The sequence below is a fragment of the Panthera pardus genome, unplaced genomic scaffold (genome assembly GCF_024362965.1).
Source record: "Panthera pardus isolate Hobbes unplaced genomic scaffold, ASM2436296v1 HiC_scaffold_3, whole genome shotgun sequence".
Taxonomy (NCBI): Eukaryota; Metazoa; Chordata; class Mammalia; order Carnivora; family Felidae; genus Panthera; species Panthera pardus.
Window position 1 is genome coordinate 23,197,447 of NW_026526876.1, and position 12,772 is coordinate 23,210,218.

The 12,772-nt window shown below is 41.0% G+C and overlaps 1 protein-coding gene and 1 long non-coding RNA gene across 3 annotated transcripts in view; one reads left to right on the forward strand and one right to left on the reverse strand.

The window, feature by feature from the left end:
• The window catches only part of KCNJ16 (potassium inwardly rectifying channel subfamily J member 16), an 87,895-nt gene extending 87,221 nt beyond the window's left edge, over positions 1-674 (reverse strand). Inside the window, exon 1 of the mRNA XM_053893403.1 lies at positions 539-674. The gene's annotated coding sequence lies outside the window, so the exon portion shown is untranslated. The remainder of the gene's footprint in view (positions 1-538) is intronic.
• LOC109277025 (uncharacterized) overlaps positions 1-11,423 on the forward strand; it is a 125,426-nt gene extending 114,003 nt beyond the window's left edge. For both annotated transcript variants that reach the window (XR_008418909.1, XR_008418910.1), the window contains exon 3: positions 11,272-11,423. This is a non-coding gene — a long non-coding RNA (uncharacterized LOC109277025). The remainder of the gene's footprint in view (positions 1-11,271) is intronic.
• Positions 11,424-12,772: the final 1,349 nt, after the last annotated feature.

Genomic DNA, 12,772 nt, shown 5'->3' on the forward strand with positions numbered 1-12,772 from the left:
ACTGAATCTAAGAAAGGGGGCTTCTGGAGACAGACTTTGGTTCTGACTTTGGACCTACGGTGAACAGTGACAAATGTATAAGGGAAGGTATAAGGGAAATGTGTAATAGATGTATAAGGGAAGGTAGCTACTTTATATAGAGAAAGATGAGAATGAAGAAGGAAAGAGGAAGAAAAGTAGAAGGAGGAGGAGGAGAGCAGCCGAAGTAGCAGCAACAAATAGCAAGTACCATTTGATTTGGCTGATGGATTTATAATTAACCAAGCAATCACACATACATTTTCTGGAATCCAGGGAAAGCGATTTATTCACCTATGGTAAACAGGGACAAATTACCCTCCTTGTTCCTCAGTGTCACCCCTGTTAAATGGGGACAACGACAAACTTCTCTCTTTTAATCTTAGAAGTTAAAAGTCCTTAGAGCAATGCCTTGCACACGATTAATTTTCACTAAACATTGTCTATTTTTACATGATATGAGGGGTGGCAAAATTCCACTGAGAAATATCAAAGAAGAATTAAATAAATGAGGATGTACCTTATGCTCCAGGCTGGGAAGGATGCTTCTTATGACAATGTATTCTCATGTTATTCCATCAGTAGTACATCCTTCTGTTCTGAATTCACGTTAACAGCAATTCTTGCTGGAAATCGACCACATGGCCCTATAATGCAACCAAGAGAATAAACTTATGAGAATGTCTAAGGAAAATAAAACGGGAGATGAGAGTAATGCAAATAAGTCTCATTACCGGGTGTTACAATGTTACAGTCAGAGTAATGAAGTCACCGGTGAAGAAGCCAGAGCAAGCCAAATTTAAAACATTAGGTTTGCCAGAGGAAGATGCTAAAATGGGAAAAAGCAAAATATTGGATGAAGGTCACAGCACAAACAAATGAGGAAAGAAGGTACTATTCAATAAAAATAAATAAATAAATAAATAAATAAATAAATAAATAAATAAATAAAAATGGAAAGGCGCCTGGGTGGCTCACTCAGTCCGTTAAGCCTCTGACTTCAGCTCAGGTCATGATGTCACGGTTCATGAGTTCGAGCCCCGTGTTGGGCTCTGTGCTGACAGCTCAGAGCCTGGAGCCTGCTTCGGATTCTGTCTCCCTCTCTTCTCTGTGCCTTCCCCACTTGCACTCTGTGTGTGTCTGTCTCTCTCAAAAAATAAACATTAAAAAAATGTTTTTAATGGAATAATTGGCCAGCTATTTGGAAAACCAATCAATTTTACAGCCTATCTTCATACCTTACAGCCAAATAACACCAAGGGAAATTTTTAATTTTTTTTTTTTTAACGTTTATTTATTTTTGAGACAGAGACAGAGCATGAACGGGGGAGGGGCAGAGAGAGAGGGAGACACAGAATCAGAAGCAGGCTCCAGGCTCTGAGCCATCGGCCCAGACCCCGACGCGGGGCTCGAACTCACGGACCGCGAGATCGTGACCTGAGCTAAAGTCGGACGCTTAACCGACCAAGCCACCCAGGCGCCCCAAGGGAAATTTTTAAAAATTAAACCATAAGGAAGTCAAAAGAAAATGTATTTATTTAGTCACCAGATACAGAAAGAATATTTAACTAATGAGGGAACTGTGCCTTCATTATCACTGTCATAGGTAGTACTTATTAAACATTTACTAGGTGTTCAGCAATGCATAAAGTGCTTTATGTTCTTTTCTCTTTATTCTTTACTCTTATTGACTCTGGTTTAGAAATATGGAAGATGAGGCATAGGAAAGTTAAGTAAGGTTACACAGCCCGGAAGTGGCAGTGAATGAATTGGGGCGGTCTGATTCTAGAACCCTGTGCTCTCAGATTTTTACCATCTAAAATAGATCTAACGGAATAAAATTGGAGAGGAAAAGACAAAATGGAGAGAAACAGAGAGGCAGGGAGAGAGAGAGAGAGAGAGAGCGCAAGCGAGCAAATGGGCCAAGATATAAATGAAACCTTTGTCATAAAGTAAAAGCAAAGGGACAGTAAACTTGTAAAGAAGTTGAACTTCCCTCATCAGTCACACCCACAAAACCAAGACACCGAATTACCTCTTTTTCTTTTAAACAGAAAATCCGCACTGCTTTCTTTCTTTGTCTATCCAAAGGATCATATTTAGAACTAGTAAGATCTCGGGGAGGCATCAATTAGGCATTGCCAAACTGTGTTCCAGAGATGGAACACCAATTCCCCCTTGCCACAAGTGGCAAAAGAATAGGAAGCCTTCAAAGTATTTGTAGCCTTTGACCTAGAAATTCCACTTCCAGGAACCTACTCTAAGGGCAATTGTGGAAAGGCAAGAGAGAGTTTTCATCATAGAGATGTTTGTTGAAAAAATTTTTCTTAGAGTAGGGAAATGTGGGGAATGATCTAAATGCCCCGCAATAAGAAAACGGTTGGGTAAATGAAGGTATATCTAGGAGATATACTATATTATATTACTGTATTATATACTATAGCAGAGGGGTCAGCAAATTCCTGCTGTGAGCTGAGTCCAGCCCACTGCCTGTTTTTTTTTCCTGCCTCTGTCAATAAAGTTTTATTGGAACATAGCCATGTTTCCATTTACATGAAATGGCTTTCGTGATGCAAGGACAGAGGTGAACAACTGCTATAGAGACTCTATGGCCTGTGGTGCCTAAAATATTTATTATGTGGCCCTTCACAGGCAAAGTCTGCTGATGCCTGTTGTACCCAGCCAGCGAGGTTATGTTTACACAGAGTTTGTAACGATGAGGTTAAATGTGCAACTAGCACTCTTAAATGAAAAAGAAATTTTATTCATTCCAATCTATTCACACAATATTTAATTACCAGTGGCGATGCTAATAATAATAACGTTCTGATCCAAAACACCGTGCATTGCTATGTCACAACAGTCCATCTGAAAATTGAGTGGATCTGTACCATGATTTTCGACTCTTGTGAACTGAAATAGCTTTTTTTGTGTGTGGCAAATTCTTTCCTAGTACTAGTAATTCCTGCAAAGTGCATCATATCTCTTTGCCTCTATACAACTCGTGCTGCACAAACATTAATCTGTGATAATTTATGAAAGTTCAGTCCCCGAAGGCAAGCGAGGCCGCTGCCAATGATGATGTCATCTGCTATCTGTCTTCCCCTTAAAGGCCAACTCCCCTCCTCCCCCCAGCTGACTTCTTGATCCAATGACCATACTTTTTCACAGTACATCAAAATGTGGAATTAGCTGACTGACCTATTGGGTAACCCTCGCCTGGAAAATTAGGTCAGTATACTGTTATATCTGTTTTTAGGATCTTAGGATTTTGCAGAGATGAGGGTAGGCCTTGCCTAACTCCTCCGCCTTTGAAAACAAGCAGTGCCTTCCAGTTAATAAATCACCAGGAAGGGGATGACAGCACAGAAATCTGTGTTCACGTCTCTCAGTTGTTTTTGTCTGGTTCAGAAATCATTAGCACCTGATAGTGGTTTCAATGCTCTCCCCAGTGGTAAGGGCAATTCCCAGGCCAGGTTTCTGTCAGACAAGAGACAATCTATGGAGACCATACCTCGGAAGCACAGAGGCTTGCAAACACTCAGGGAGCATACCTCAGGACCTTAGAGACAGAGTCACTCATGTGAGTTTCATAGTTTGAAGTCATACGAGAGCAGAACTTCCAACAAGGGTAAGGAATTACTGTTTTGTTTTGTTTTTTTTTTTTTTTTTTTTTTTTTAATTTAGAGAAGATAGGATCATGCCAAAGAGTAAATTGATCAAGTTCTAGAGCTTCTATTGAAGAATTGCTGATTTCAAGGGGTATACATAGTGTTTACAATTATTTCCATTTGCTGAACTAGGGAATGGAAAATCAAACTTGGCTGTAAATTCAAATACAACTTCTGATACGAAATGCACCCATCATCTTTGGAAAAGATGTGATATTATATTTACCCAGGCAATCGGTATGTCTCAGACATTGTTCTTTTTTCCAAATACAAGGGGGAAATACACAAATGGACAATACCGAATGTTTAGCCGTTTTTGTGGCTTGCCTGCTCATTTTTCTAAAAATAAGCCCCCAATCTATCCTTCCTTTGTTTAAATATTTTGGTGACTTAGTATGCTACAAATGTTCCAACACATATGGCGAATCCAGTTAATAATTTACAATCCCGGTTCTTAAGAAACCCAAAGTCCAAGAAGAGTAATAAGTAACTGACACAGAGAAAGGGAGGGCTTCACAAACAAAATGTAAAAGAAGAGGTGGGGAAGACTTTACACAGGTAACAAGGTGGTTCTTGAGGATAAAGAGGAATTCCTTGGGCAGACAGTGTGAGAAACCTGCTTTCAGGTAGGAGGAAACTATTTACGAAAGCACGGAAGCATGAACAGCTTTGAGCAGTGGGATTCCATGAGGAGGTGAGAAAGGGTCCAAGGAAAGTCTAGAGGTAGACACTACGCTCCCCAGGCCTTACCTACAGGTTGTGGAAAAAGTTTTCTAACATTCTAGAAGTATCAACCAGGCAACAGTGTAGAGGGTGGCTCTGAAAGTTCAGAGGGAGAAGAAACATAGAGGCCAGTAGGATACGACTGCAGTAACAGAGAAGAGAAATGATATTGTCCGTGGATGTGTGGAGCAGAGGAACCGTGCTGAGAGATGTTGAGAACACTGTACGAGAGGAATATAGTGATAGGTACATATGTGAGTTTACAGTTTTTAGTACCCACACTTAACAAGACAAACACATGAATTTTAATAATATTTAACCCTATAGTCAAAAATATTATCATTTTGACATAAAATCAATATAACACTTTTCCTGACACAATCTACATTCTTTTTTCTTTTTTTTTTTTTTTTTGGTACTCTTTTGAAACCCAGTATGTATTTTAAATTTACGGCACATCTCAATTTTGGTAAACTGTATTCCAAGCGCTTAACTGCCATATGGGTTTGTGGCTGCCATTTTGAAGAGTGCAGGTAAATAAGAATAATAATAAAAGAACAAGAGCTACCATTTAATGAGCTACCATTTATCTTATATAGAGGTAAGGATCATAATTATCTATTATTTCACACACACTTAAACAATCCTGTGGAGTAAGATTTTTTTTAATTTTAAAAAAATCTTAGAGAGGTTAAATAACTTGACCAAAGCCACTGGCAAGTGACAAAATTTGAACCAAGGTCTATAGGGTGGTATAGCCCAGACTCTTAACCACAAGCTATCCTGCCTTCAAAGCAAAGTGCAAGAGGAATTGAGGTTGATTCTAACATGAAAAACCCAATGGATAATCAGACCACTCATGGCTATGTTGTTGGAGGAGTCATAGGTATGGAGAGTAAGATAGTGAGCCCGATTTCAGAATTGTTGACTGAAAAAAATGCAGTTTTCTCCTGTTATATATTTGCTCTCCGTTACACCAAACTAACGTGAAAAGTTTCAGAGTACAGATATAGTTGCTTTGTCCTAGACTAGTATCTGGCAGGCATTTGGTTGGTACTCGATAAATATTAAATGGATAAATGAATGAATGGTTGGATGGATGGATGGATGGATGGATGGATGGATAGATGGATAGTTGAGTGGATGGATGGATGGATGAACATCCTTAAGAAGATATTAATAAAGCAATATAGTGACAATTTCAGATATGAGATAAAGATTCAGGAGTGACCATATTTAGGAGAGAGTCAAACATGAGACATTGACTAAAAACCCACATGAATAAAATGGAAAATAAGAAGGAAACAAAGAGGAGAATAACCTGAAAAATATCAACGTTTAAATGAGTTTTGGAGGAAGAGGAGACAGAGAAGTAAACTAAGAAAGAAAAGCCAGAGAAGTAGAGGAAATCAAATAAAAAATATTATTTTGCGAAATTCAAGAGAGGTAAGAGTTTCAGAAGAAGGGACTATAAATCAGCATCAAATAGGGAGTTGATGCCAAATATGGAGCAGTTAAGGTGAGTTCACCTTGTTTAACAAGGTGGAGTTCATTGATTGCCTTCATAACAGTAGTTCTGTTAGAATAGAGGGAACAAAAAACAGGTTACATCAAGTTGAACAATGAAGGATGGCCCCCGGTGGAGAGAAGGAATGAAGATGCCTGGCTATGCATTGCTTATAATAATGACTTTCTGGGAGGAAAAACAAAACAAAACAAAACAAAACTTCCAAGACAAGTTAAATAAATGATGGCAGACCCTTGTCAGTGAGTAGGTACCATTGCAAGCCACCACTTGGGGACAGGAGATTTCTAAGCTGCAGAGTACATCAGTAAAATGGGCTGAGAGAGCCACGAAAAGGTGAGGGAGAGGCAGCTTGGCACTTGTCTGTGCTACAATTCCCACATGTACCTGTCAGCCTGTCTTGGGCTTGTGAGTCCTCCCCTCCCCCACCCCGTACCTCCTGAGATACCCACAGGCCTGCTGGTCTGGATGCTGACCCCCATGCAGACTCCCCATGTTGGGGTGCCTTTGGCTCAAGACTCTTTCAGTTCTCCAGAACTTTCCTGATGACCTAATACCAGTATCGTTTATAAAAGCACAGGTAAACCTTTCTCTCCTCCCAAACCAGTTTGGGGCCATAGAATGTTTACCAGGTCCTTTCTACCTCACTTCCATTTCTGCTCTGCCCTCCATGGTGGCGTTGGGACTTTGGGGACACACATCCCAGTTCCCCTCTATTCTCAGATCATAGAATTTAGAGTCTCTCCTCTTTTATCACTGTTTTTTTTTTTAATTTTTTTTGTTTATTTATTTTTGAGAGAGAGAGAGAGAGACAGAGTGTGAATATGCGAGGGGCAGAGAGAGAGGGAGATACAGAATCGAAGCAGCCTCCAGGCTCTGAGCTGTCAGCACAGAGCCTGACGTGGGGCTCGAACCCACGAACTGTGAGATCATGACCTGAGCTGAAGTCGGACACTTACCCGACTGAGCCACCCAGGTGCCCTTTGTCACTGGGTTTAACTCAAAAGGTACCGAACACAAGCCTGATCATTTCCAACTCTGCTTTTAACTCACCCCTGTGAATCCTAGTCATGGTGACCTTGGACACTGCCCACAGTTGTGGCATAACTCTTTCCAGACCCCTGAAACACCCATGAGCTCAATACTTTTCTTTCTAATATTTCTAGTGCCTCTACCATGAGTCATGAAAGCCTGTTTTATTTATTTATTTTTTAATTTTTTTAACGTTTACTTATTTTTGTGTGTGTGTGTGAGGGAGAGAGACAGAGCACAAGGGAGGAGCAGAAAGAGAGGGAGACCCAGAATCCGAAGCAGGCTCCAGGCTCTGAGCTGTCGGCACAGGACTTGAACTCGCAAACTGCAAGATCATGACCTGAGCTGAAGTCAGGTGCTTAACTGCCTGAGCCACCCAGGCGCCCCATGACGGTCTGTTTTAAAATTCTGTCTTCATTTCTGCAGCATAAAACCCAGGTGAAGACTACTAATCCTGGTATGTGTCGTATCCTTTGGTGGTGGTGGGGAGCGGGGCCACTGGGAGAAGGCACTGTAATAAGCAGGAGCCAGAGGGTGTCGAGGGTGTGCACGGTGAGAAACACATGTGTTATACGTTCAAGATAATATCCAGCTGCACCACTGAATACTATACGGCCACTAAGGCTAACCCTGAAAATTAAAATGCAGTGTCACTGAATGATCTTCGAGGCAGACCATGTTAAAAATGTAACATTCGCCTTGTGAAACAGTGTGAACACTAAAGGTACATTTTATGCTTTTAGAGTACTTTTTTAGGGGTGCCTGGGTGGCTCAGTCAGTTAAGCATCTGACTCTTGGTTTCGGCTCAGGTCATGATCTCACTCAAGGTTTGTGAGTTCGAGCCCGTGTCGAGGCTGCCAGGGTGGAGCCTGCTTGGGATTTTCTCTCTCCCTCACTCTGCCCCTCTCCCTCCCCCTCTCATGCTCTCTCTGTCTCTCTCTCTGTGTCAATAAATAAAGAAACTTAAAAAGTATTAAAGTACTTTTTAAAAAAGAATATTCTTTTAAGTAATCTCTACACCCAATGTGGGGCTCAAACCTACAACCCCGAGATCAAGAGTCCCACACTTCACCGTCTGAGCCAGCCAGGTGCCCCTTAAAGTACTTTTATGAACAGAAACATGTTAGAAATATACACAAGTTGATTATTATCATCTTTAGCTATTGATATTATGGTTCTGCCTTCTCTTTTCTTCCCTACTGTATTTTCTAATTTTATATAAGGAGGATGTATCTCTTTTGGAAACAAACAAACAAAAAACCTTAGTTCTCATTTTCTCAAAGCTGTGGAGGGTAGGAGAGTGATAGGCAGTACCTGGATGGACATGTGAGGTCAAAGGTGGCTTTTGTTTGGAATGGCAGAAATTTGCTCATGTTTATAACCGAAGGGAAGGAGCCCATAGAGAAGGAAAGGCTGAAGACATGGAAAGGAGGAGGTCATTGTTGGGGCAAGGTCTTAGAGGGAAACAGAGGGAACTGAATCCAGCAACAAAACAAGGATTACCACAATTTTGAACAGGAACACTTCTTCCGTTATGAAAAAAAGACGCACGTGTGTATCTAAACATTTATAGGAAAGCAGAAACGGGCTCCGAGAGGATGGGGAGACCACATAAGAGTTCACTTTCCAGGGAACAATCAGTACTGCTTTCACACATTCGCTTATGTGGAACTCTCTTCATGCTCCCCTCCGCCCACTACCCTCCAGACCCATCTCCAACCCACCTATGTACAGAGCCCCTGCAATGTCTCCAGGGGGCCCCGCCTGCCCCTGGATGATTACACCCCAGAATCTTCTGGGAGCCTGTCAAAAATACATGCTCCCAGGATCCCATGCCTGGAGTGTCTAATTCTATAGTTCAGACTAGCTCTTCCTCAACTTTTGACACGCACACAGAGGGCCCCGGGAGCTTACTGAAAATGCAGATTCTGATTCAGTGGGTCTAGGATGGGGCTGGAAGCCATACATTTCCAACAAGTTTCCAGCCAACGCCAAGGCTGAGACCACGCTAAGAAGCAAGGGGCTAGAGTAGGGCTAAGAAAGCTGTATTTTATTTTCCAAACAATTTCAAGGCAACCAGTCCAGGAACGCTTCACTGATAGACATTTAGGAACTACCACTCACCACTCTCCTGGCTGTTAGCATCTGCTCTCCTGTTTGCTTGTTTGTTTTTTATAATGTTCATTCATTTATTTATTTTGCGAGGGAGAGAGAGTGTGCAAGCGAGGGAGGGGCAGACAGAGAGGGACAGAGAGAATCCCAAGCAGACTCCATACTCAGCGCAGAGCCTGACGTGGGGCTCGATCCCACGAACTGTGAGATCATGACTGAGTTGAAATGAAGAGTCAGATGCTTAACCGACTGAGCCACCCAGGCGCCCCTGCTGTCCTATTTTATCACAGTTATTTATTTTTGTGTATGCTTGGCTTGTATCTTAGATTTCACTAAACCGCACTTAGATCACTAAACCGCAAAATCAGTAGAAGGAACAGTGACATTTAATTCCCCTTTGCACCCCTCCATTTAGTAGAGTGTCCTGCAGAATGGACACCCAGTAATGTATATTAAAGAAAGAGAACGAATAGTGTCGCAGCTTTAATCCTGACATATCATAAAAAAGTGATTCCGAAGTTGCTGCTGTAATAAATGCACAGTGAGAAGGAAGAACGATCTCCATTTTTGAGATTTCGTCTGAATGTTAACATATACAGTTTCCATGAAGTATGACGGGATACACACTGAAATCCACTGCTGGTCGTCACTGGTGATGCCTCCCTGTTTCTCTGCTATATTTATTATTCATCTGGCCTTGGGTTTGCTTTAATTACCAGGTGTCTTGTTTCCTTTCTGCTCACACCTGATTTCAGGATGTGGCGGTCAAATGCCCTCCTTTCAAGTTCCCTACATCACACCGTACCCTGTTTTGAACACCTGAAGTATATAAAATCTAAGGTTAACATGGATTTTATGTTGTCCTTTGGGGCAGGAAAATATAAAACCCGAGCTCCAGGAACGGCTTACTTCCTGTTTTTATTGGTCATAAAGGTTTCATAGTGGGAGCAGGTGGCAGAGGCACACAGAATGGACCAACTCTTGGCAAGCCTCTTGCCTAGATGGGAGGGCAACTGCCCTTTCCATACCGAAACCCTATTAGAACACCTGCACAGAAGATCCACTCCGGGCCCCAGCCCCATTTGAAGTGTGCAACTCAATGATCTTTAGTAAATGTACCCAACTGAAGATCAGTCGCTATCATCCTAATTTAGAACATTTCTATCACCCCAGTGAGATCCCCCTGCCCCTTTACAGTTAATCCTTGTTTCTGCCCCAGCCCCAAGTAACCACTTGTTTTCATGTCTCTGTGTATTTGCATTTTCTGGATATTTCACGTACGTGGAGTTATACCGCGTGTGGTCTTTCATGTCTGGCTTATTTCACTTAGCATGATGCTTTCAAGGTTCATCCACGTTGTGGCCTGTATTTTATCTTATTATTGCCAAACTGTATTCCATGATATGGGAACATCATATTCTATTTATTCTTTCACTGGTTAATGAACATTTGAATGGTTTCCAGTTTTTGCCTCTCGTGAATAATGTTGCGGTGAACATACATGCACATGCTTTTTGTGTGGCCGTAAGTTCTCATTTCTATTGGGTCGAAACCTAGGAGTAGAAATTCTAGCTTCTATGAGAAATTTATGTTGAACTTCTTAAGAAACTGTCAGACTCTTTTCCAAAGGGCTGAACCATTTTACATTTCCAGCAGTGACGTGTGAGATTTCCTGATTCTCTATATTTACTCTTGTCTGGTTTATTTTTATTTTTATTTTTATTTTTATTATCACCATCTTATAGGTGTGAAAGAGTATCTCACTATGGCTTAAACTTGCATTTCCCCATTGACTAATGATATCGAGAATCTTTTCACGCGCTTAGTACCCCTTCCTATATTTTCTTGGTGCACCGTTTCAGTTGATTTGGTGTCTTATTAAGGTAAACATGGGCTTAAGGCTTCTTTCTCCACACTGGCCTCACTTATGCAAGTCATGACCATGGAAAACTCTCAAAGACCAAGCACCCTGCAAACAGACAAGGACTTAATAATAGTAGATAAAGCAATAGATACATTTTTAGGAAATTCAAGCTTCATTTTACAGTGTATAATAAAAATGCTTCACTGCCCTGAAAGTTTTCCATTAATTAAGTTGCAACTAACACAGTTCATTTTTCTTTTCTTTTTTTTTTTTTTTACTTTCTTTGCCCCCCGTCCCCCCCCCCCCCCCCCCCCGCCTCAAATAAGTCAGTATTGCTGTAAACCTAAACCTCACGGAAGGCTATTATAGCATCGGGAACAGATGGTGAAGATTTCCATAAAACAGAAAGGGAAACAGACTTGTCTGAAGTGAGGTAAGTAAACACAGAGCGCATGAATGGTGAGAACTGAAATCGAGTGTTAAGTACAAATTAAAAATAGAAAGCATCACTGCGAAACTTGTTTGGGGGAAAAAAAAAACATGATCTTTTTAGAATACGGCTATTAAAAAGCATGCATGAGCCCCGTGTTATTGCTATTTATCTTTGGAACACAGCCATAGCAATTACTGGGGACATTAAGGAAAACATTTGCCAGCAGCAAAACAGAATAGAAGAGATCATCTAGATAATTTAGTAACAATTTCAAATTTTATGGGGGAATGCCTTTTGTTTTGTCAATATGAAAATTAGGAAAAAAACATGTTTACATGAATCAATTAAGGAGATAATTATTCTCTTCTCCAATTCCCTTTCAATGTGTGTTCACAATTGCTAAAAGGAAGCCAGACAATAGCCACTTCTCTGTGTTTCTTCTATTAATAGAAAGGATGGATGGAAAAATCAGCATCGTTGCCTCTCCTGTAGGTTACCATCGTTGGGTTGAGCCAGAAGACTCCGGCTTTGTTTGTTGCTATTGTTGTGGCTTTTGTCCTGTATTTGTTTTTCTCACTTAATATCCATATTTTGAAGGAAATAAAAAAAAGACTTAAGATTTATTCAAACTCCCATTTCCTCTTCACAAAATAGAATAGGGGGGAGAACTTGAACTCTTTTCTGGAAGATGGAAGGAAACTGTTTTGTGTGTGTGTGTGTTTTTTTTTTATCTTTGGGGTCACGCGTTGTTTTCGCCACAGAACTTCAAAGTGTCGCCCCCTGTGTGGATGTTCTTAATCGCTCACAATGAATATGACGTAGAAGAAAAGGCAGGAGGAAGCATACATGTTGAATTTACTCACAATTGTGTCTGCAAAGTAGAACAGGGTCTCATATACTGTCTATACAGTAGGCAATGCATAAAGATTTGTCGGCTGATTATATGACTAAATGAGAGACAGTTGAAGATAAATTATTCTTAAAAAACTTGAATAAGTTAGCTCTTTGACCAGATGGACAGTGTTTAATATTTAAAAATAAATCATTGGGAGAGAAAAAGAGAACAGTACATCCCAAATTCTGAACATTTAACTAGAAGACATACAAAATCCCTTCAATGTAACCGATCTCTGTGCTATGATTTAAGGCCTTTCATGCTCCCAGACAACTGTCAATTAGACAGCAGTTTTATGGGGCATCTGAGTGGCTCAGTCGGTTAAGTGTCCGACCTCGGCTCAGGTCACAATCTCGGGGTTCGTGGGTTTGAGCCCCACCTTGGGCTCTGTGCTGACAGCTCAGAGCCTGGAGCCTGCTTTGGATTCTGTGTCTCCCTCTCTCTCTTTCCCTCCCCCACTTGCCCTCTATCTCCTTCTCACAAATAAATAAACAGCAAA